At 50.0% G+C, this 18982-nt stretch overlaps 1 protein-coding gene across 1 annotated transcript in view; it reads right to left on the bottom strand.

Moving 5' to 3' along the window:
* LOC144153794 (uncharacterized) overlaps positions 1-18012 on the bottom strand; it is a 161940-nt gene extending 143928 nt beyond the window's left edge. Inside the window, exon 1 of the mRNA XM_077685524.1 lies at positions 17589-18012. The gene's annotated coding sequence lies outside the window, so the exon portion shown is untranslated. The remainder of the gene's footprint in view (positions 1-17588) is intronic.
* Between the last annotated feature and the right edge of the window lie 970 nt (positions 18013-18982).

Below are 18982 nucleotides of genomic sequence, written 5' to 3'. Positions count from 1 at the left end.
CGTTGTCTTTCTTGTCCAAGTTTTGTTTTTGCGCTGTTTCCCATAATGAACCTATACCAACAAGCCCAACTCGCAGCTCTTTTAACTCGTCTGATTGGGAAAAGTGCGGCAAGTCCTCGCGGTGATCTTTAGATGCCTTCGACTCTTCTTGTCGACGGTGGCGTTCGAGCAAAGATGGGACATCTGGGAAATTTAATTAACGCGGGCGTGGAATTCGCTGTGGTGGTTCGCGCGTGTTTTTTGCTGTTCTAATTGTCTATGCCTATTTGGTGCACGCCTGCTTGTATTCCTTTTACGGTTATGACATATGGGTGTTTTGGAGAGTGATTTTGAAAAAAAAAAAAAAGACCCAGAGGATATTCGGAAATGGAAACGGCTTCAACGCCTTCGGAGCCTGTTTATTTTTCATCCGGTTACGGACGGAGTTGAAGCCTGGAAACGGTTAACCAATTTCTCTGCCAGCCACATTATGCGACAGAGTAAAATACATTTGTACTACGTGAAGGACCTGCAGCTGTCTGGCCCCCGGAGCGATGGTGGACGTACGGAGGTGGTGAAGGATGCGAAAATTCTACAGCCCCGGTGACAGACAGGCATCAGCTGTTTATGACCAAATGCAGGCGCCCGAAAGTTACTAGTGCGCCGATGATGGCGGCTGCACAAGCACTGACATTTACTTGCGCATGCGCGGCAGGCAGTTGGCTTTTAGCTCGCGGACGGTGTCGTCCGCCTTGTGGCCACCCTTTCACAGATTGTAATATATACCATCCACTACAGACATTTCTTCGCTTCGTGCGGCCTGCCAGATTGGGAAAACATAAGAGTTACGGCAGTGCTTCTGTAGGTTCCCATCTCCCTGCAACGGTAGCAGACGAGCGTGCGGGCAAATAAATGTTTCACAATACACGACTCGGAAGTATAGTGACGAACGGCGTGTTAGAAGAAGAGGTCGCACCAAAGGCCGCAAGCGAGCTTGACGTGTCCTTGTTTCTTCGAGGCTGCGCGCGACGAGGCGGGAAAGAGTTCGTCCACTCAGCTTCGTCAATGACTTCACTCAGCTTCGTCACTGACTTGAGTGTCACTCAAAGTGGAATACAGCATCGAGGTGGGTCCAAGTAATGACGTCTAATCACAATATTTCAACTCCGCATCGACATCTAACTTGCAGATCCCATCAAAGTTTCGACAGCTCTTTCAACTTTCTCTTTCCAAAAATCCCACGGCTGCATCCTTTGTCCGACTGTTGTTATTGTTGAGACGGGCCAGCGCACATTGCTGAGATGACGCATTTCCTCAACAGCGCGAATAATTTTACGGCACTGCCCGTCGCGTTTCTGCGACCACCGGCGAGCACCAGCAGCAGCAGCGGCGGCGGCCTGTGCAGAGGAGCCTGCAGCCCGCGAGGCCGCCGGCGGAGCGGGCTCGGTGGCTGAAGGCCCGGGATTTACTACAGGGCGCACCGTTGTGTGTGGCGCACACGCGACTCGCCCCCCTCCGAAGAGGGAGACCGCTCGTAAAAAGTGCGGCAGCGCATCCGTTTCCCTGCGAGGAGCTGTTGTTGCTGCTCGCGGCCGCCGACCTCCTGTTTGCCTTGTGGTTGATTCCCCCTCCCTTCCTCTTTTCTCCTGCTGGAGGCAGCTCAGTCTGCTCGCGTTTGCGTTAAACCTTTGTCGGCTGTATGCGTTTGTCACCTACCGCACGCGAAGTCCTGGAGTGCCTGTTCGTTCCATACGGGAATTACGACCTACCGAAACAATAACAACAAAGCGACACAAGAAAACTTTGCGTCCAGCTTTCAGAACTTTGGGGGTCGAAAAAAAGTTGGGCTAGGCTGTGGCAGATCACGTGCAGGGCAACCCCGCAAGCCAGTGTGATGTGGTGTTAAAAATTTTCATCATCATCATTATAATCATCGTCATCATCATCAACAAAACAGTAGCAGCCAATTTGAGTCCACTGCAGGACGAAGGCATTTCCCATTGACCCTGTCCGTCTCCTGCGCTGCCCGAGACCGAAACATTCGTGAGCCCGTTTTCCCGCATTGCATCCGAGTAAGAAACCTGTGCATCGAAAGTTGAAAACTTGAGCAATAACGAGGCGCGGCATATGATTGGACGCAAGAAGGTCGTGCGCTAGCTGTGGCATTACGCAATGCAAAACATGACGTTTGCAGAGAGAGAGAGAGAGAGAGAGAGAAAGAGAGAAAGAGAGAGAGAGAGAGAGAGAGAGAGAGAGAGAGAGAGAGAGAGAGAGAGAGAGAGAGAGAGAGAGAGAGAGAGAGAGAGAGAGAGAGAGAGAGAGAGAGAGAGAGAGAGAGAGAGAGAGAGAGAGAGAGAGAGAGAGAGAGAGAGAGAGAGAAACACTTTAATAAAGAAGACCTCTAGCGGCGGAGGCGGCCGGCAGCATGCGCTGTGCGGCGACTTCGTAGCCCGGTCACCAGCTCAACGCTGCCTCCCAGAGCTCCGAGGAAGCTACTTGAGGGAGGGTATCATATAGACAGGCCCACATATGATGCTGCACCGTGGCTTTGTCTCCGCATAGTGGGTTTGCAGTGCCTCATATCACAGTGCAGGCCATATTTTTATGTCGCACCATATGCCCGACCTCCTTATTCTAATGCATTGTTGGTCTTTTAGGTGCGTTGAGGTAAAGCAGACTTACGGGAAAATCAAACTGTGCAGCTGTTGGCAGCGTGGCAGCGTGTGTGTGTGTGTGTGTGTGTGTGTGTGTGTGTGTGTGTGTGTGTGTGTGTGTGTGTGTGTGTGTGTGTGTGTGTGTGTGCGTGTGTGTGTGTGCGTGTGCGTGTGCGTGTGCGTGTGCGTGCGCGTGCGTGTGTGTGTGTGTATGTTTTCAAATGAGCCCATATATTGAAGAACTATCAGTTGAACTTTTTATTTGCCTGAGGAAGCCTTAGAGCTCGTGAAATGACAAAAATTAGCAGTGGCTTAGCTCGGCTATGCCAGGAAAAACGTTGCGTGAGCTAAGGTTTAGCTGGTTATTCTTAGGTTTCCTGGTTGTCTAAGATTAGCTGATTATCATGCTTACTGCTGCTAAAATGATTTCCGATCTAATCCAATCCAGTCGGGGTGGCTGCGGCGCGCCAGCTGTGCGCCGTGAGACGGCACTGCTTCTCGCGCATGCCCAGCACGGCTCTCCAGAAGCCATGCGAAACTGCTCAACCTCGGCCAGTGTAGCTCACGCTACAAAATTAACCTTCCAGTCGAGCAAGTCATCAAGCAAGCAAGCGCTTGCTTGATGATTTGAGTGGAGATGCTGCCATTTTTTATTACTTTCCGGCTTGCTGTACCTATTTCCCGTTAGCCACGTGCTATCTCTCAGTAGTTTTCTAGCTTACTTGCTTGTTGAGCGCTTGCTTGCTTGATGACTTGCTCGACTGGAAGGTTAATTTTGTAGCGTGAGCTACACTGGCCGAGGTTGAGCAGTTTCGGGTGTAGGAACAAATGGTCCCGGAACAAATGGTTCCGGAACAAATGGCCCCGGAACTTATGGTCCCGGAACTTATGGTCCCGGAACAAATGGTCCCTACTCAAAAGTAGGAACAAATGGTCCCGGAACTTATGGCCCCGGAACAAATGGTCCCAGGCACCTGTTCAGGCAAAATGATTCCATAAAACTCCACGTGGGTTCTGTTTAAATTTGTTTTATTTTGCTGGAGTGCAGTTTCTAATTTCTTAGGTTTGTTTATTTTTGTTTTCTTTTTTTTCAGATTTCGGTAAACCAGTTAGCTTAATTTGGGCGATTACAACGATTAAACGCGGTATTTCTGCCAACCACGCATTATTGTGAAAGTGCAGGGCATTCATTACACCATTGGCCCGTTTTCGGAATTTTTTTTTGTATTTTATCCGGCATTTTTATTTTAGTCGTCCCATTTTTTATACGTTCAAGACGAACATTCTTATTTATTACTTCCCTCTCTCTTTCGGTATTTGATTTTTGTAATATTTTCCTTTTTTCGGTTTTCCACGTTTTGATTGTTTGTGGGTCCAGCTGTGTTCCAGGAAGCCGCACGTGTCGGGAGACGCCGCTAGTAAGCGAGGGGGGTGACAGGAACAGTGTCGAGACATGCGGACGTCTGGTCTAGCAAACATCAGCTGAGGCGCTGGTCAAGCCAGGCTGTCGCGACGGTCAGCACTGTTAAGTTCGTGCTTTTTATTTAATTAATGAAAGCCGCCGGTGGCTCATGTATTGGCGTCGCCTACGCTTCTAGCTGTAAGCTCAGTTCCTTTCTTGCAGCCGCAAAGACGCGAAGTTGGGGGTCGCGCAGTGCATGCTTTGTGCTCCTTCCTCTTTTGTGTGGCCAAAAGACTGGGGTGCTGAGCCCTATTCCTCTGTTGGTATCCGGTCGTTCGGTGACGAGCTGACGGGAAGCGAAAGGGTGCCGTCACTAGTTTTTGACGATTTGCGAAGCCGGCGTCGGCGCTGTTCGTTGACGGTCATTCGCCTTAGGAATTCGCCTCGGGTTGAAGGAGCTCTTCTCGGTAGTCCGGTGGGCGGCGGCGTCCCAACTCCCAAGGGATTAGCCACGACTTCCCCACTGTGTCCGCGCGCGCGGCGACAAAGGCAGGGCGGGAAGGCGACGACACCGTAAGGTGTTAGCCACGCGAAGACAGCTCTAAACGTTCGGCTTTGGCTTTTGGGGAGATTTCGCCCGCCAGCAAAGTATTGCCTATTTTCGGAGAAAAACCAGTTTCTAAACTGCAAGCTGTAAAATTATCGAGGTGCAAAACCTTGACTAGTGTTGCTTCGCTTGATTCGAACTGCAGATATCGAAGCATTTCAGGTGGTGAGCACAGTAACTCAGCTTAGCCAACCCAATAAACCCTCATCGAGTAAAGTTCCCTTTTGAAATAGCGACAAAACGGCGAGCGCAATGAACCAGTACAGCGCTATGTTGACTGGCGGTCAACAGCACCGTCCCACTCACATTTTTGATACTTTACATAACCTAAATAATACCGTCACTGTAAATAGGCTCAACGCACTGGATGAAGTCAGACTCACTTCTCAAGCATTAACAAAATTTTGTATTCTTGCGAGTATTGCACGTCAGCCATGTTAATTTTAACAATTGTGTTGCTCCACTTCATAAGAAAACTGCATTCATGAAGAAAATTACGGTAGCCCGTTATTGTATTCACTTTAAACACTGGCCGAGGGCGGCCCAGTACACGCAGAGTTTTGATTGAAAGGTTCACCACTGGTTTGCCTGGCACTCGGAATAACAAAAAAGTACGAACAAATCAAGCACGGAAGATCGTACATGTGCGACAAAAAAAGGTTTGTATACAGCATTGAGCTCAAGCAAATTCAGCATCAGCAAATATACTGTGTACGAACAGACGCAAAATACAGTGTGCACAGATACAAGCATAAATATAAATACATTGACCCCCCTCCTTCCCTCATGCAGGCGCTATGGTGGGACCATTTCTTCCTACTTTGAAGTTGGGACCATTTGTTCCGGGACCATTAGTTCCGGGACCATAAGTTCCGGGGCCATTTGTTCCGGGACCATTTGTTCCGGGACCATTTATTCCGCGACCGCCACTCCGGGGATGATGGTGAGGATGCGGAGTACGGGATTTCGAAATGACATCCAAGTTGCGCCACGAGTGTCATCCGATTTGCGCCCCGACCGTCATTCGTTTTGAGCCGTGAGTTTCACCTTAATTATTCCCTAAATTAAACTGCAACTCATGGCTCAAATCGAATTTCGCCCGATTTTCGCTTGATGGTGGTGTGCGCGCGGATGGACGCGGACAGACATTGCGGAGGTCCTAAGGTACTCCGCACCGTTACAGGCGAGGGAGTAAGCCGTTTGACTCTCGGGTACGAACTCACGGTCGTAGCCCAATGGGTTAGACGACTGACACTAACTCTGTCTGGTCTACCAGACACAGGCTCGAATCGTGCCGGTGCCGGTGTGATTTTTTGCGATTGAAAATGCTATACGCACGGTCGCTGACGGACATTGTGCGGTCCTAATGTATACACTCCGCAGCTAACAGCTCGCCGTTACGCGAGCGCGTCTTCCACGTATTCATGACGCGTGCAGCAATACAAGGAACACAGAGGCCATTAGGCACGGGAGTATGTGATACAGTCAGTTTTCTGATGAAAATATTGACAGTGATTCACGCAGGTCTATCTGCACACACTGCATGGACCTTAGCTTTCATATGTACATAAAACTAGAAGCTGGCACGTGGCGCTCGCATATAGTTACCGCTCTCCAAATCGGGCCCGGGCCAGATTATGTCTTATATCTTTTTATACATATATGCCAAATTGTAGTACCTTATGACTTAATCCATACATGTCCTGTTGAGAGCAAAGAAGACCCGACACAGCGCGCTATCCTTCCGGACGTCTCGTTGCTGCTGCTTTTACTTCAGCTTTTACTTTTACTGCTGCTTTTACTTCAGCCAGCTCTGGCGACGCGCTACCCACATGATTTCTCTCTTTCTCTCTGACTCTCTCTCTATCTCTCTCTGACTCTTTCCCTCTCTCTCTCTACCAAATCAGTGTATACTGCGCACTTCCTTTCGGGGATTTAACAAGTCCCATAACGAGGAAAAGCGGCAACGTCGGCCTGACAGAAAGGTGACCATAAAAATGTCATACAGTGTGCGGCGCGAGCCCCGAGCAGGAGAGAACGAACGATATTATACAGCGGAGAAGATAGCGGAAACGTGATTTCATCACGTGCCGCGCTTGCGCAATGAGGATCCCCCAGTATTTTTTTTTTACCATACCAGACCCCCCCTCCCTCCTTCCCGCCCAACTCCACTAGCGCGGCCGCAGCGGTGGCTCCGCCAGCCGAGCTTCCCACTTTCGCCGCTGCCTCACCCAGCGGCTCAGCAGTATCCAGCGAGCCATGGCGCGGCGCACCAGTGCACTCTCTGGCGGCGCTGCAACAATTTATTTTTTCGGCAGCGAGGAAACCAGCGGTGCTCACACAGGCGGCAGATGCAATTAACTTTAAAGCGACTCTGCAATCCTTCTGATAAACGCTTTCACTCTTTCCTTCGCGTCTAGAAGCACTGCGAAAGCTAGAGTTATCGCCAGCACGGAGCGGCCCTGCGTGATTTGCTCGTCGCAGCAGATACGCCTTCCGTTTTGCGGCTTTCTTTTAAAGCGAAGCTTCAGTGTTCTCCCTGATGGCGTCTGTAACGCGAAAACCCCGAAGTGAAAGAAAAAAATGAAGGATGCTCACACTGACGCATAAAACTTGAAGGTAGCGAAGCTGTACGCAACCTTCACAACCACGACTGCACCGATTTTCTGCTTCTTCGCTGCCGCAACGACTTATACTCCGTTATTGTTGCTTAAAGTGTGAGCTTCCTTCATTTTTTGAAGTGATAATCATTGGACATCACCTTGGAGGGGCGCACGCTATGACTTGTTTCTCGTTCCGAGAAAGTGTGGCCATGATTACACGGAATGCTGGAGTTCTTTTTTTTTTCCCCCAATCTTGGCCAATCTCTCTACCCAGGTATGCCTGGCTTGACAAACGAGGTGGTCGCCGTGAGGCATGCACACACGAGCACTCGGCACTTTCTTGGTTTTTTTAACTGCGGGGCGGTCGCCGCAATCTCGGCCAATCTCCCTATTTGGGTATGCCTAGACTGAAAAACGTGCGCCGGGGACGCTGGGCGGTTGCCGCGAGCCACGCGCTCACGTGCGCTCGGCATTTTCTTGGTATTTTTATGTGCGGACACCACACACTAACGATTTGCTCAACCGCATCGCTCTTTTAAAAAAAATCGCTTCCCGTGGCTGGAGCGGAACCTGGGTCCCACGCGCTATGGAGCCGGCATCTATCCGGCTGCTCCATTTTCGACATGGTCAAAGCATTTTGGGAAACTTAGACGACAACTAAATAATTCGTCACGAGAAAGCTTCGCGTTCAACAATCGTCGTCGTTTGGCGGAGGGGTGCGTGTTTTTTTAAAGGGGCTATAGAATGCGTTCATTGCTGCAACTGAAGGAAGGGCGGTCAATAGCCGCCCCACCGCTGTAATGACATAATTATAGCGGTCGAAGAACGCCAAGACCGGGAAAGAGAGAAAGATCTGTTGACCAAGTTTTTAAGTTATTTTGTGGGCATGCAGCAGTAGTTTTTGGTCGAGGTACTTTGCGACCCCCTTATCTAAGTACTGGATGTGTTGGTTGAAAAATACGCTTTGCAAGCATTTAAGATTTCGAAAGTAGTTGGAAAAAGTGTTGCAAGGTTCCTTTAATGAATGTAGTCATTACCCCAATACATTTCACCTGCGGTACTACAGTGCTTTCGCATTTTTTTTAGTTGGAAAAAGTGTTGCAGGGTTCCTTTAATAAATCATAGTCATTACTCCAATACATTTCGCCTGCGGTACTACAATGCTTTCGCATTTTTTTTAGTTTCTCCTTAATCTTTTTTGTCACAAAGCCGAATCGCCTTTCAAGTCTATATATGCCTGCATTTATTTCTGTTCTGATCAATTGAAAAGAGCTGTTCATACATACGGTGGTGAAGCCTACTAATAATGGTTAAGTATATCCGCTTTCTGCAGACTTGTAAACAACATATAAATCATGTATCTAAAAACTCGGCGATAGTGTTACCATAAAGGTTGATTTCAAGCTTTCGTCTCATCTGTTCCCATGGTTGCTTGTTCCGATTATCGAGAAACGGAGTACTGTACAGGGTTCCATTTCTCCATTGTTATTTTTAGTCTTTTTCTTTTCCTTCAAAGAAAAGGGCCAAGACTCCGGATCGAGTGATAAGCAGTGCTGAATCGCTAATATGTTATTTTCTAACAGCCACTTTTGGAAGACAATGCATGAAAACCGTCGGCATATAACTACTCGTTGCAAGTGGTTCCATCCACATCGTATCCGTACCGATAGCCATATGCATGTACAATATATATATAATTAGCCGCTGCTCCCTTTGTTCTAACCCGTTTCTAATAACGAGACTTTCAGCGTGAGAAGTACGCTGGCCGTAAAATAAACAGCCGACAGAATTTTTTCACATCCTTTACAACTCGTATGTGGCCTAGGTCGCCCAACAAAGTTCTCGAGGTTTCAAACATACTTGTCCATGCAAAGAGGCACCATAATTGCACAATTACAACTTGTTCACAGTTACAGACACGCATGCGTCCGCGCGATCTCGCACGTGTATACCGACCACTTCATCCTCTATAAACACATACCTGTCCCCTGCCAATTTACAGTTTGCCGGGTAGGTTAAAGCTTTTAATTGGTTGTTAAAACGCGAAGCTTCTTCCATGAAACCCAGAGCTTTTCCTTGGCGCTCTTTGCCCTAGTCGACCTTGCGCCATAAAACACTCAATCATCATCATCATCCTTTATGCAACCAGGGTCAAATTCAAAGTCCGAAATTTAGACTGCTTCAACCGTGTCGAAATGGCGACATCAGTTTTATAACGCGAGGGACCCCAGGCTTGATTCAGAATACAGGGAGTGTTTTTTAAAGACGTTAGTCTTTCTTGGGCTACTGGAACGCCGAAATTTTGTTCTGTCTGTCTGTCTGCCAGTCAGTCACTCGATTCAGCCACCCAACCAAAGTTAATGCAGTTATTGAACGAAATGTTTATATAATACTTACAACCCTTCCAAAGCATCTAGATCTAATGACAGTGATCATACTTGTTAACATTGTTGAACAAAAACAAAACGTTACGCAGATTTGAGGCACGAAATCAATATATAAGTGATATTCGCAGTGTTCCTTTATTAAAAATTCACGAATGCTTGTCTTTCGCGATAGAAATGAGATGCGCCGCCGCCCACCGTGGCCCCCATCGTCACACTAGCCCTCCAGGCGGATGCAAAAATACATCTCCCATCATCGCCCGCCACACTCGGCGTGCTCGCGGCATTCCAAGAAGTTCGACCGTAACGGAATATTCCAGCAGATGGCACGTGGACCGCGCGTGGAGAACGGCCTTAGCGTGGAGCAGTGGGACGCTGTAAAATTGAATGGACTTACATGACAGACACACTGTCGCCTTGAAACGACATTTGCAACGAAGTCAGCAGATGCGCGGCCAATTTTTATTGAGGCGCTTCGCGTTTCATTATCATCGTCATCATCATCATCACCATACGCCCTTTGCGGAAAGTCATTGCGTAAAGTTGGCTTTCCTGTAGTGCAATTTGGTGTTACGATCTACGGCGCAAGTGTGGCATAGAAAGCTTCGCCTTAGAAGCCAAAATAAAAACAGTGAGGTTACGGATAACTAGCTGGACAGACCACGCAGTCAAATTATTTCCGGCCGCATAAGAGAAGGCAGTCGCGCAGCCGGCCCCTCGCCTGCCGTCGTATCCATGTGTGGTCCGTCCTTGGGCCCTCAAACACCTCCTTCCGCCTCCGAGCGGTGGTGACTCTGGCCAGATCGGAGCTCGATATTCCGCCAGGACCACCGCGCCCGCGACCGCCGGCATAAGAGGCGATTCGGAGCGGCGCAGTTTTAGATAAAGACGCGCTGCTCTCTTCCGCACGGCCCCGCGGGGCGAGATGGGCTCCCCCGATGCCGTATCGCGCGTGCGCCCGTGCGATTCCGCACTGGCGCCTCTGCTCGGCTTTTGTGTCTGCTGCTCGACGTTCGCCCACCTGATCTCTCCATACGCTCGCAGTGGACGTGGGCACCGCCCGCCACTACGCTTAATACGAGCACGCGGGTGAGGCTTGATGTGCAATCAATGCGTTTAATTTGCGCAGAAGATGGATGTTCGTAGAAGTATTGAGGGGAAAAAACCGTAAGTGAGGGTGAGTTATCAGTCGATTAACTTAACCTTAATCATACGATCGTTATACTTTATCATTCAGAAACGGGTCACTTAGCGTTCTTACGCGAAACCAAAATTCAGTACCCTTCAACTCTGCGAAGAAGGATCACCAGAAAAGCTGGGTGCAGTGCAACAAGTACACGAAACCAAACACCTTTGTTTGTAATTTGCGACTGAACATACTTCCCTGCCAATTAGCTGAGTGAAACTTGGAAGGACTAGGTTTGTATTACAACGGTGTAAACATTGGTTTCTCTTTTTCTCTCCCTCCCTCCGACTGTCAGTGTAACGTGCACAACAACCCAAATCGCTCTACCGCGCAGGACAGCAGCCAGGTCGTATCGGGCCGTGAGTCGGCCACGTTCAAATACCCCCCAGACAGAAGAACGGGTACACCAAGGATGAGCACGTGAAGCTTGCCTGTTGCGCTTGCGCGTCTCCCCCCCCCTAATGCACGCATAAAAGCGGCAGGGGGGAGATAGATGCCGTGCGTTGTGAGCAGTATACACGACTCGGGAAAGAGACGGCGGCGGTGGAAATGAGTATAAATTCGGGCTACAACCTTCTATAACCTTACGCACTCCGTAGCTATGCTTCACTGCGCAACAGGCAGTGTGGCAAAGCCAGCTAACAAAGACGCATACACCTACTTTTAAAGTAGGCTTCACATCTAATGGAAATTGCATTGCTGAAAAAATATTTTTTAGGTGGCATTATAAACATATCGATATTTGGAGGCCCTAAGACCGATCTTGAATTTTTCCTTACGTCGAACACAAGTGCCCGAGTTTTCGTTCCACACGGGCGTGATTCGATATATCCAGTTTCGCCGTAAAACAAAAACAATGGAGGAGCCTGAAGACGAAATCGATTAAAAATGCAAAACAAGAACACATTACGGATGCTGTGGACCTCCGACTGCTTTGTTCGTTTTTATTGTTCTTAGGGGACATTGCCAAATAGCTGGTCGTTGCGGTTATGCGCAGGAATCGAGTCCGTGTAAGGTTAGTGCGTATACGATGCGACAGAAAAATAGTCATGAGAATTCGTTATTTGATATCAGGCCAAGTTAGTAGCCTCTTCCGAACCCCCCCAACCCCCTGCGTACGCCACTGCTACCGGGCACTGCTGGGAAGGCAACCATTATGGCGTGTATAACTCCAGGGGCGGTATTCTCTTGTTTTGTCCGTTTTGTATCCGCTTGAAGTGTCCGTTTTGAGCAAGCCCTGTTTTGCCAAATGCGAACAACCGGATGTTACTCCATGCAAACACGGCGGAGCTATAGGCCGCTGCTTCTCGGAGCAGACGATTGGGAGCAGACGATGTTTCGTCGCGTTGTTGTTGGTTCGCTGGTGGAAAAAAGAAGCACATAAAAGATAGTTTAAAATAGGTTTAGTCGTTTAAAATGTCTTTACAAGAACAGTTGCGCAAAAGTCAACCCAAAGCCCGCCTACAACTGGAAGTACGTTACAATAAAACGGACGCAACACGGACGTTTTCAAAACGGACAAACACGAGAATACCGCCCCAGATCCGTATTTCACGTTTTTACAGACCCTTCTTCCCTTTCCTGATCCAGACCCGCCTGTTAAAACTAACTGTGCAAAACAGGCCCAGCTGTCTGACTCTGCGCTTAAACGAAACCGCGGGTCATATGCTTTATTGCAGTGTTGAAAAAAAGAACACGGATGATGGATCCGGTGTTCTTTTTTTTTTTTTTCCTCCACGCAGTGGGTGAGAAGGACGCCGTACGTGGCCTATGCATATACGCGCCGATTTCCGTGGCTTATAGCGTCCAGTTACCACGTATACACACGCGTTGATTCCGTGTTTCCGCCCAGGAAACATCTGCCGCAGTTATGTTGTTTCCCGGCGGATCGTGATTGAGAACGGCTGCTCGCGCGCCCTGCTCTCCGTGCCCGACAAAAGGAAACGGCCCCCTAATTGTGTTTCCTTGCACGCGTGTATACGTTATACAGACTCGTCTTCCCATAATTCTTTTTCCGTCCATTTTTTTTTCTTATTTGTTCGCGTGCTGGCGTTTGCATGGTAGTAATACCGAATACGACGCTAAGAGGTGTCGGCGCTTTGTATGAGTTCTGGTTTAGAAAACACTCCGCCCCAAATGAGCTCGGAGAGAGCTTTACATTTTTATTACCTCGATTACTTGAAGCAACATTTGAAGGTCAGCAAATGAACCGCAAGTGCGTCATGTGAATGGCGAAGCGAATGATCACGCAATGCGTCACGAACATCAGAGCCGTTTTATCTAATGAAAAACGTCCTTTCATTGTACATCTAGTTAAACCCGTCCCACTTTAGAGAACGACGTTATCGCATCGAATGACATTCAATGACGTTGAATTTTACGCAGTTCCTGCCCAAATCTCATTATACGTGTCATACGCCAGTGTTCTTATAATTTACGTGGTGTTCAACTGGCGATAGACTATGAGTGACACGTCAGCGTTAGAGTACCCCGGGAAACTTTTACATATAAGCCATCGCCCGCTAAAATATCGGTTGTCTCCAAGAGAGAGAGAGAGAACATTATTTCTAAAATAAGCCAGTCTGTAGGACTCTGATTATTCGTTTCTCCGAAGACTTCGGGTATTTCGTGAATACGTCAGTGTTATCCAGTTCGAGTACTCGGTGCCCTTAAAAGAAGAGCGATGCCCCCACGTGGATGATAAGGTACTCGGCGAGCAGCCGATATGTTGCAGTTTTCCTATAGCCTTTTATATATAGCCTATGCTGTGTGCTTGGGAGTTCCCAGGACGTGGGACAATTCCTGGAATATGTACCACATTTCAAGCACTTAGGCAATCTGAGCAAGCAGTTCGTGTGCAGCTTTGTTGCTGTTTCCTTATATGGGCACGCCTTTCTGCCTTCCTAAAAGAGATGCCTTGCTGTCTGGTGAGAAGTTTGGGGGGAGGGAGGGGGGGCGCTGTAAAGCAATTAAATCGCTCGATGAAAGGGAACGATAGAACATTCTGAGTTTAAACGGCTCAGAAGCTTTCACGTCACATGCACATACTCTTGGTTATACAGAGCAGTAGACCCGGGCTATTTGTGGGCCCTTCAAAACTGCGGCAATAATATCCATTTAAACTTTAATCCAAGCGTCGTTTGGCGCCCATAATCGCAGGAAGGCATCCTGGCCCCTTAACAGGGCGAATTATATCACATTTTAAAAAGGAAATTTAGGTGCCAGTACTCATCTAACGAGAACCCAGCGTTTATAAGGCATTGCTGTGTTGGGCCGAGGACCAAGGTGACAGGAGTCTCAGGCGAGCTATTTTGTTCTTGCATTGATAACACTGGTTACCAGGCATCCCTTGCATAGTCACGTGTACTGTGTGCGGTTAGAAATTGTTTTTATAGAAGGGTTCTTATGTAATTGAGTAGCTCCTTTTCTCAAAGTGAGTCAAATTCAGCTGAACGCAATTTGAGAAGCAAGAGGAAATTTGTGACCGGAACTAAATTCAACGCTCTCAAAGCTATTATATGATATGTTGTGCATGTCAGCTAGAGGAAGTTAGCTTTGACAGCGTTGAATTTACGTCAATATACCAATTTTTTGCATGTTTATGAAATTCTGTTCAGACGGATCTGGCTAATTTCGAAAAAAAGCTCCTCAACTGGAACTGTGTTGTTGCTTTATCGCTGAAAGGAGCTTTCACTGACTGTTAAGGAATGAATCCTGCAGGTGTGTTCGTTCCCTACGTGATTGTGTTGGCCCCCGCTTTCGTCTCCAGTGCATTTTAAAATGGGGCACTGTTGTATTTGGTAGCTCGCTATCACAACGTCTAGTCCCACCACTTATCTCTACTACTTTGCTTGCGAAAGCCACAGCCCCCGCCGCGGTGGCTCAGTGGCTAAGGCGTTGTGCTGCTGAGCACGAGGGAAGCTCAAAATATTTTGGAAGCTTTGTGGAGAGTTGGTTGCTGTCCACTGCGAGGCGGATATATCTACATTCACTAACCTGCCCGGTATCTTTCGGTTCTCGCTGAGAGCCGCTGTGTATACGGACTTAGCCGGCCGAGGACCATTTCTGAGTTACGTTCTGAACACATCTTTAGCCTATGTCGATGTCGTGTTGAAATGGCGCACGGACGTATATGTTATCCCCACAGAGGGTCAGTTTGATGTCGGGCATGGCTTCCAGCATTTCTGCGAGGTCTTCTATAGTGCGAGGTTGTAGAGCTGCGGTGACGATACCGCACCGTGTGGTATGGCTCTCTGCAGCGGAAATGTTCCGACTTCTATGACCAGTCGATTCTTATGGCCGGTGGTCTCCTGTGGGCTGAGGACCAAAGCAAACGACGATGACAACTAAACCATTTACACTGCATACGCAGATGGCACAGCTATTACATTGTGTTATGCATATACACGACAAAGGCGGAGGGGGGGTTGAGGGGCGGTTAAATTGATCAAGCACAGCTTCTTCTACTTCATTGGGAACGCATGCCTTTGCCTTGTTCTTAATCGAAGAAACTTGGGGATGACCCGCGCCCACGGGCGCGAACATCCTCAAGTTGGTATGCACCGATTGGCCCCCATGGAAGTTACGAAACGCACGCAAAAGAGTTGTGTTTGTTTCGCATTCAGTCGTCGCGTGAGAAACGCTTGCTTAGCGCGGGGTTTCAGTGCGAGCATTATCCCCCCTCCCCTCCCTCCCAACCGAAGCCCCCCCACCACCACCAAGGACATCCCCAATTCGGTATGCAGAGTCGGTATGCATAGCGAGTGTGAGGGTGACCAAAGCTGTAGAATTGGGAAGTGGGAGGGACGCATATTTTGTCGAATGTCATAAATATGTGGTTAGAATCACATGTACGTGATAAGAAAGAATGGTGATGGAATGAGCATGGAAAGGTCGTCTTTTCAGATGAAGTCCAACAGCCAGAGGGCGTAGATGGCGCCCTTGGGTTCCCGCAACGTGGAGCATGCATGGCTCCAGCTCCTAACAGCTAGGGGTCTGCCGCTTTATCCTCAGTGGACAGAAAACTGAATAAACCCTCTGGAAGCGCTGAATGCCGCGTCTGGTAGGAGCACCAATGACCCAGGACTGGTAGGAGCACCTCTAAGTTGAGGCCAATGGTGGGTCATGGCAGGGATTAAGGTAACTCCCAGCCGAATCGCAGCCCGGGCCCTCGTGCAAGACGTAGGCGGCGCGGAACAGCACACGGGTGAAGAAGTACGCGTGTGCGCTGCGGCGGTGTTCCTTTCTTGTCAACGGGCCTGGGCATATTTCTGCTCCAGGATGACCATAACGGAACAGAGGCTACTAGCAGGGCTTCTAAGCCTGCCATAGATGTGATGGCACAAGACTACGCGGTATCCACTTAGTTTCGATTGAATAAGAAACTTTTGCCGCAAGGCTGTGAATGTTCTGACACAATACCAGTGAGCAAGCGGTGTAGGCGAACTGCTCGATGGGCATCGCTACAAATAGCGATGAGTGTGAGGCGATGGCGGACACTGAACAGAGTGACTCCTGATGCGGCAAGGTCCGAACAGAACGATGAAAGAGGTTCCGGGACCTTAAACCATGACGCCTTGTTGAGGGTTGCACGGCTGGGAGAGTATACAGGGTGATGGCAACCACGGCATCTTGAAGGCTGGCACCGGCATGTACAGTAGTGGAGCCGGGAGTGAGGTGCCATGGCTGCTCATTTCTACAATGGGCGGCTGAAGTGCGGACCGAGAATTGGTGAACGGCGAGCGACGAACATCGACTAGCTAGTTGTCACTCAAACGTGTCCGAGCTGCCAATAGGGCAGAACTCGCTGCGGTAATGGTGATATAACCATATGGAATACGGAGCAGGCTTCGCGATGATAATGCACAAGTTTGTCTAACATGTTGAATTGAGCATGTCACTGCGGTGAGGCACTGTATGGTCACCGTAGACAATATATGGGAAGACGAGTGATACCATCACATCCTCCTTACTGATGACATCCACTCCGACGCTGAATATGTGCTTGATGGACAAGGCGTGGTTGCAAGACTGCAGTGCCAAGCAATGTGGGCTGCCAAACGGCGTACCAGAGTCAGTGGCTGGAGGGCTTGGCGCTTGACAGAGAGGCAGTAACCGCCCAGGATGGCGTATATATCACCAACTCCAAAATCTTAATCGACGGGCACTTCTGGAGTGGTTACACGGTAAGTTTAAGGCATTTGAGAGAAGCAGATCTATCTCTAGAAAAAAGAAACGACGTCTGCTGAAACCTCGCCCATACCATCATTCCCACCTCGCTCCAACCTTTTAGGTTAAAACTACTGCAGCTGTACGCGAGGAAAGCGGCATCGCATTTGCTTTGTTTAGACGCGACGAAGACAGGCAGTTGGAGAAGTAAAACGATCAGTTCGGTAAGGTGACGAACCTCAGGGTTACTACCGTATGTATTCATGTATACTGCACACCGCAACCGCCCCCCCCCCCCCCCTTTAAATGTAGCGAACCCTGAATATCAGACCTTTGCACTTATGTCATGAATATTGCTCGACTTTCGCAGGCCTCGTTACACCATAATCAATACTCATTTAAGTAAACGACTTCGCAGTTTGCAATCGGGCACCGACCTTGCGCAGACACAAAAGAGGAGGAGATTTCGAAAGGGTAACGCACTGGAGGCACTTCTCGGAACGGCTGACTGCGAAGCAGCTCGAGCTCCATTCAGCAAAGCTGTTCAAATGGTGGCGCCAAGTTTATCGGCGGTGCGCCGCGCGTGTTGGGAGAGCAGGACTCACCAGACAGCAGCGGTCGGGGTGCCTCTCGAAGCAGTGTCGACGAGGGAGACGGCAGGGTATCGCACGGTCGCCGGGTATTCCCCTTGCTTCGGCGCCGCGGTAGCCGGCACATTCAACGAGTGGTCGCGGGCTCCGAGCTTGGGCACATTGTCCTTCGGCGCGCACTGCAGAAGCCCGTCTGCGTCGGCCCCCACCACAGGTGGAGGGGGGGGGGGGGGGGTGCAGCCTGGGTCGCAACAGTGGGGCCGTTCGGGTGTGCCGTAGCGGCCGCGTGAAGCGCCGGAGTGGTTGCTTCTGTATCGGGGGCAGGCTGGAGGCCGGGCGGCGGTGCGCCGGGTAGCGAGGGGGCACCGCCGCGTCGCTGCCGACGCGTTCACAAAAGGCTGGTCTGTTGGGAGGCCGCCACCGCTGCTGGGGAGGGGAGCTTCTGCGGCGGCTGCCGTGCCCCCCCCCCCCCCCCTCCCGCCCCCCTCGCTGCCTGCGCGTACGGGGAAAGGAAGGAGGGCGCGCAAGGTAGCCAGCGCCGCCGGCGGGCCAGTGGCGGCGCGGGGAAGTAATTCGAACGGGCCCTCCTCCTGGCCGGGCGCCCGATTGGTAGCCCCGGCTTCCGGTTGGCAGCCAATGGCTGCCCGCGTTCGCCCGCGGAGGCCGCGGGGGCGCGCCCAATGGCTGCGCACAACGCCGATCACGCCGCCGCCGCCTGTTTGCGTTTTGTTGCCGCTCAAGAGAAACTCCGGCGTCACGAAGAAAAGAGGAAAAAAGTCAGGGAGAAGGGGTATGAAGGTGGGAGCGGGCGCCGAGAGGAAGGGGTGGACGCGAAGCGAGTACAGGGAGGTCTTCTGAAGGGTCGTGGGTCGGCGCTCCTGGCTGGGCCTGCACGGGGCTTCTGTCATTGCACTCGCTGGCTGTGCAGAGTAACGGGAATGAACGAGCAGCCGCTTTCGTGACCACTGGCTGCGTGGGCGCTTGGGAATCAACTGCGTGTCCTTGGAGCGAAAGCAGACGCTGCCTCGGAGGCTTGCACGTCTGTCTCGCAAAGAAAACCCCGTGATTGGCGCCCTAGCGACAGGCTAGAAGCGTGTGGCGGCGACCTGTTAATCGAGTGACCCTGGGTTCTACCCCGGCCCCACTTTGTTTTAATTCTTAGTTTGACTGGCACTTAATATCGGCCAGTCACTTTATCAATTTAAAGTTGAGAGTGGAGAAGCCCGCGTCCTGTCCAAAGTTTTTGCTTTTAAAGAATATTTGCGCCAGAAATGAGTTGTGTTTCCCATACACCATTCTGATCGCCCCACTTGATAAAGTTGGCTTCGACGACATTCAATCGTGTGCGGTGGCTTTGAACCTGCTACGCATGCTGTAAGTCTGAAAATTGTCTCATTTCCAGCACCGTA

Source organism: Haemaphysalis longicornis, unplaced genomic scaffold (genome assembly GCF_048455015.1).
Source record: "Haemaphysalis longicornis isolate Haplotype H1 unplaced genomic scaffold, Haemaphysalis longicornis Haplotype H1 scaffold_9, whole genome shotgun sequence".
In the NCBI taxonomy this organism is placed as follows: Eukaryota; Metazoa; Arthropoda; class Arachnida; order Ixodida; family Ixodidae; genus Haemaphysalis; species Haemaphysalis longicornis.
The sequence above is the reverse complement of the archived record's forward strand: the minus strand, read 5'-3'. Positions and strand labels throughout refer to the sequence as shown.